Consider the following 6,766-nt stretch of genomic DNA (forward strand, 5'->3'; position numbering starts at 1 on the left):
TATATATACATATATATACACACACTTCCCCGACAAGTAACATGTTCTGATCTATTTGACGGAGGCGGTTCGGTGAACGGTAGCTCCCCATACATTTACAGTAAATACGTTTAAAAAAACTGAGAATGAATCAGTATAAATCATTTTAAATTCCATTAACACTGTCAAAATTGTTGAAAAATACACAGAACAAAATAATACACAGCAAGCTCTGTAAGTAATTTACATTATATATTAGGACAAGGAGCTACTTTGTGGGGAGAATGGATTTTTTTAGGTACACCGCCACTACTTTACTTTCACACTTGCCCCCACCCTCATTCGCCCCACTCTGGGCCCATGAGCAAGGCCCTTAACCCCACCACGTGCTCCCTAAACAGGTCTCTCTTGAAAATGAGTTCTCGTGGCTCAATGAGACTAACCTGGACAAATAAAGGCTAAATGAAAAAAATGAAAAAAAAACTTAATGGCTTCAATTCTTAAAAACGAGAAAAGACACTATGTGTCGAGAATTTTTAATAAATGTCATGAGAAGAAATTAAACTAAACTAGCGGTAAATCTTGGGTCTAAGGACTCAGATCTGTTCTCATCTTCATTTTTATGTGAACTTTTTTTATTTATTTATTTTTGAGTGAGAATTAGGTTTTTACGCTCGTTCAAATAATTGCACGCTGGTTAAGAGCGTCAACATGCACCAGACCCATGAGAATCACAACACCAAAGACAAAAACTGGGAAGTTGGACGAAAAAGGCCATCTTCTGTGATTAATCATACCGCAGTGTGTGACATTCTGGAGCTTCAGCTTCTCAGTCCAGACCGATCCGTATTAAACTGAGATCTGTGTTAGCTACTGCAACAACGCAGCATCCAGATGCAGATTTACTCTGAAGACGTCCTGTTAGCACATCTTGCTTTAAATGCCAAGCTGTGATGAGGACTTTTTCTGATCAAGTTCAATTTAAAATCACAATTAAAGCTTGTTACATTCCAGAGATATTTTTAAATAAATGAGTTAGATGAAGTCTAAAAGTGTTTCAACCAGCTGGTACCACAGTTATGTTTATAAGCAAGTGAAATTTTAAATCAGAGAAATGTGACTTATTAGCATCTTATCTAATTAGGGGCCAGTGTCACCGCTAAGTTAATGAGTGTAATGCTGCAACAGAAGAAAAAAAAAACCTCTCTTTTAACACAACATAATTAGCGTAACATGGTGAAATTAGACAGCCACAAAGACAGCGCTTTGGTGGTTTTATAATTAAACAGCGGAAAAGACAACAATTAAGCCAAATCTTAAAACCCCTCCCAGTCTCATTCAAGCTGGAGAGGGCATGTTTTGTTTCAGAAAAGCTCTGGAGACGCTGCTGCTGCTGCTGTGAAGTTTGAATTACAACTCAAAGACAGGAGCTGAGAGTGAGGGAGGTCATGACAGCGATGTGTGGGATCCAGAATGTTATTAAGCCTCATAACTGGTACATATAAAGAATAAACAATAACTGGTGGCTCCTGCTCGTATTTTTCAATTTGCTAAATTTTTCTGCCACTCAACTGAAAACAAGAATTGTTTATTCAAAAAGAACTCCCCCATGTAGATAAAATATCAATGTTAAAGCAACTCAATAGACTATTTCAGTGCTTTTTTTTTTTTTTTTTTTTTTGCACAAGGGTGATTTTGGCGTCTATTAATTTTTACCCCCTCAAATAAAAATCTTATTTAGAACTCAATTTGTGTTGCAGTTCATTCCCAACTGTGTGGTTATCTTTTCCACTGGAGGACAGACCTTATTAGTAATGTGCTAATGACATTTTGATATAATTTTTTCCTTCTGCACACCTTTGAAAGGCTGCTATACTTTACGGGATCAAGGCTAAATGGTTTATCATCTCTGCTCTGCTGCTGGTAAAGCACTGAAATTCAGGAAAAGCTGAACACCGAATGAGGCGGTTCCTAACAGTCAAGGTCTGTGCTCCAATGGTAGGGCATCATGGTGGATCTGTGGTTAGCATTGTTGCCTCACTGCAAGAAGGTTCTGGGTTCAAGCCCCAATTTGGACCTGGTGTCTTTCTGTGTTGCGTTTGCCTGATCTCCTTGTGCTTGTGTGGGTTTTCACTGAAGAACCCACGCAAACTCAGAAAGAAAAGCTCTGCAGAGAGTGGTGAAGGCTGCAAAGAAGTCTGTTGGAGTCAACCTCCCCACCATCACAGACATCTACACCTCCAGATGCAGGAAGAGAGCCACCTGCATCATGAAAGACCCCACTCACCCAGCACACACACTTTTTGTCCCGCTCCCTTCAGGAAGGAGGTTGAGGAGCATTAAGTGTAGAACCACTAGACTGAGGAGCAGCTTCTACCCTGATGCCGTTAGACTCATGAATCTCTAACCAGAATAATCACTGTGATGCCGCTTGATTGTTGATATGTGCTGCTGACTATCCATGCTGCTGATCTCATGCTGCTGATTTATTTAATGCTGCTGTTGTTCAGCGTATTGTTTCTGTACTACTAGTGTTTAGCGTATTTCTTAATTCATATCTTAGATCCTATCACTGTTTTTTTTGTTTGTTTGTTTTTTTACAATTTATACTTTTGTTGAATGTAACTGGGACCTGAGTACATAATTTTGTGGCACCACATGTACCACATGAGATGCAAATGACAAGAAAGAAACCTTGACCTTGAAAACTCTGGTTTCTTCTCACAGTCCAAAAACATGCATGTTAGTTAGACTGCCTTCAGGTCCAGACCTCCCTTGACAAACCAATCTGGTATTTCAATGGTTAAGTAAAAGTTTTTTTTTTTTAAAAACTCCCCCTTCCCCGCCCCAGTGTCTTATCTTGATGCTTAATTTCCATGACCTCAGCCAAGATCAATAGCACAGTTTGAAGAGGACAATCTGTGTAAATAAAGACGGCGACGGCACATTTTACCAATGAGGTTAATCTGACCACAGTCAGCTTCTGACTAGTGTCACTGTGTACTTTTTGGGGTGTGTGGTTGTTTTTTGTTCACATGTTCCTCCGCCATCAACTACTTTGTACTTCTCCATCTGTCTGTACTTTTGCAGCCAGCCTGCTACGCTCAGGCTTGTTGTTTCACCTGTCACAGCCGCAGCCACCTCTCATCAGCCCTGTTTAGTTCCTCGACTTCTCGCACACCAGATGAGTGTGTGTTCTAACATCACGCCCAGTTCTGCATGTTCCTTCTCGAGTCTCCTTCCCTCTCTCAGATCTTTGGTTTTTGTAAGTTTTGCTCTCATTGCAGCTCTTTGTTTCTGTTAAGAGAATAAAGTTTAGTTTACTTTTATGGAAGCTCCTTGTGTTCAGTCTGCATTCCTTGGTCCGCCCTCATAAAAACGAAAAATAGAGCTGCTTTGATAAAATCTAACATTGATACTTGTTACGACACTTGCAACCATAAACCAACAGATGGATCCAACGAAATGGTTGATTCATTCTTATTTTCTGTTTAGGTGTTAAATGGGACTAAGGCTTAAAGTATTATTTGTTGCTGACAGGAATTGGCAAATACACACCCAGTACCAGTATTTAATGGGAAATTTGTCATGAAATGCTAAATATTGTGTTCTCTTCCTCAATATGATTATTCAGATCTTTAGGAGTTGGATTCTGTGGACAGGTTAGAACCATTAATGAATTGCTGTTTATTTGAAATAAAGCGCATGAACAGATATGAAAGTTTTAAAATCAAAGTTGTTTTAAATCAAACATTTCACATGGATCTCAGCCCCTCTCAAATTAGCTCATCGTCCATCCATTTATGTTTGGACTGTTTTTGTTCTGTTGAGCTCTCTGAAATGTCAAAAACTATAGCTTCATCCAAACCATCAGTATGTCTGTTAGATCCCATCCCAACCAGACTGTTTAAAGAGGTATTTCCTCCAAGCGCTTCAAGGTTGCAACCTTTAAGAAGCGATTATCAGTTAACTTTACCCACTTCTTTCTTTCTGGGTCATGGAGGTCACTGGTGTCCATGTCCAGCAGTCACTGTGCGAGAGGTGGAGGACACCCTGGACAGGTCTCCAGTCCATCATAGGGACACACAGAGACAAATGAGACAACCATTCACTCTCTCACTCACACCTATTAGAGTCACCAATCAGCCTAACATGCATGTTTTGGTCTGTGGGAGGAAACCGGAGTAGCCTTTAGCTCATCAATCCCGACATAATAAACTCTTTTTTTTTCTAACAGAGCATTCAAAGATCTATCTACAACATGTAAGATAATTATTGTTAATAACCTTTTCACAAAATTCGACTTGAAGCGATCTAAACAGACGCTTTGAGTTTGTCCACCGCTGAGGGTCAACCCAACACTGCATGAGATCTGCTTTTAAAATCTTAACAATAACGACTGAAGTCAACTCTGTTAGCAAAATATCTTGTGAACCACTAAATAGATTTTAACTAATCTTTCTGAAAATGTTCATGGATTGTAACAGCTACAAGTGATTCACTTCGGGCATCACTCCAATTCAAGATTCCTGCTGAAGCTATTAAACATTAGAAACTCAAAAATGTCTATACCTCAATCACGTTCACACAGAGTTGGACCTAAAATTTGGTATGGAAGTAACTGAGACTAAATCACAGTAATTCAACAGAGCTTACATTATGGCATGAGATCATCATACCGTTATATGCAAACTTCGACCAAAACAGCAAGAACTTCATCCCTTCTCTTCATTAGGTGATCCCAGTCTGAAATAAGTTATATATCTTTAATAATCTCTAAGACCTTTGATTTTGTTGTTTTTAGTTAATCATTTGATTCTCATTTAAATCCAACTGAGACAAGATAAAAACCAAGTAAAGCTTGATGTGATCATATATTTCATCAGAATGCCAAGAATTCTAATAAAACCCCCAACAAGTTTGATGTTGGTTTAACAAAGACTCCAACAATGTTGCTGGGTAAGATTTTCTGAATTCACTTGTAGTCTCTTTAGATGTTCACATTTGTATTCTTTACCTCCATCCTGAACTGAACCATCAGTTTTTGAAGCAATTAATCAGTCAGGCTGGTATTTTTCTTCAAAGCTACCTAAACTTTTTTTTTTTTAGATATATCATAAGAATCCCCAGGACAGACGTTTCAATGCAAAATCTATGGTGTTTCACTTTACCAGGCTTGTTTCACCAGCAAGAATTCCCCGAAGGAATAAACTCAGCTACATAAAAATGCTGACCCGATGCATCGACCGAATAGGTGAAGTCTTGCTGTAATCCGTTCCTGCAGCATTCACCGTGAGCAAGATTTATATGTTTTCTGAACGTGGAAACCAGCCATTTTTAGCACGTTTGTACGGACCACATTAGCAGATAGCATCTTGTCATCTGAGTAAATTTATAGGGAAAACAAAAACATTATTCACTAACATTTACACAGCGTGCATATCGAACAAACGCAACTATAAAACGTGTTTGTCATGATTCTGCTTATCTCGCCAGCATGACAGACCACATTTTAGAGTATAAACCAGCCCATTACCACATCTGTAAGTTATACTTACGATCCGCCGAACCCGGAGCCAGGCAGCTGCTCATATTAATCTTACAGCCCACTTCCTTTTATGACACAAAGCAAATAGTCATAAATGCTCTTATCAGCCTTCCTAATAGTGGGGACGTTACAATCAGATTCATGGTGGCGTAAACTATTACATTTCATCTTTATCGTATCAAACCATCACTTCTTTTTCACCAGCATCGTTTATAACAACGGGACAGTTCGTTGCATAATGTAATTCAAAGCACTCCATCGTCTCGAAGGATCTCACACTTTGTTTACTTATATTTACATATATTTATGTGGATTTTGCTATTTTCCACAGCAGAAACTGTTATGATGAATTTGTGGTTCAGCTTTCTGCAGCACTGATCTGTAATCAGGAATCTTCCATTCTTCACTGGTGAACGTTAGTCTGGGAAACACTTTATTTCAATTTAACATTGTTTTTATTGCCCACCGCCTGAGGCGAAAGGGAGATAATGTTGTGTGTGTGTGTATTTGTGTGCTTTTTGTAAAATATGTCAGACTACTACACACTTTATTGAAACTCAGAAAGTAACCATTTGATGTACATCTATAACTCATTAACATTCAGAGTCAATTCAAGATGGCTGCCATAGCTATGCAAAATTAGCAAATACAAAAACAGCTATAACTCTTCTTTGTATTAACAAATATTGAGCTGAAATTTGGTGTGGTTGTAGCTAAGAGTCACTCTCAATTTGTGCTCTGAGCTAACTGCTCGCACAAGATCTGCTCTCAAAACTGTCTGAATCACCTATGTCTGTTAGCCATTGCAGCTAATCAGCATTAGTCAACACAAAAATTGTGGAACTCAATTGTACAGACATGGAGCTAAAATTTGACTGGGTAGTGACTGAGAGTCATCCAATAAAATTCAGGGTCATCCAGGTTTTTATGTCTTTTAATACATGCTTGTAGTCTAAGTAACTGATTCATGGACAAGTATAACTGTGTATCATCAGCATAACAATGAAAGTTTATCCCATGCTGTTTAATAACATTACCTAATGGAAACACATATATATAAGGTAAAAGCTGACACAGTGTCCAGTTTGAAGACTTTACTTTTGTGATAAATCATATACAGTAGTCCCTCGTTTATCACAGGGGATCCATACCCTGAAGCCCCACGATAAGTGAAAAACCGCAAAGTTGGAATAGTAGTACAAGTAGTAAGTAGTAGTTTATTTTATATATATATATATA

The 6,766-nt window shown here is 38.4% G+C and overlaps 1 protein-coding gene across 1 annotated transcript in view; it reads left to right on the plus strand.

Annotated features, from left to right (window-relative positions):
* Positions 1-6,766, plus strand: part of esrrgb (estrogen-related receptor gamma b) — a 64,879-nt gene that overhangs the window by 45,624 nt on the left and 12,489 nt on the right. The gene's annotated exons all lie outside the window — the stretch shown is intronic.

Source organism: Nematolebias whitei, chromosome 12 (genome assembly GCF_014905685.2).
Source record: "Nematolebias whitei isolate Nwh7 chromosome 12, NemWhi1, whole genome shotgun sequence".
Lineage (NCBI taxonomy): Eukaryota > Metazoa > Chordata > Actinopteri > Cyprinodontiformes > Rivulidae > Nematolebias > Nematolebias whitei.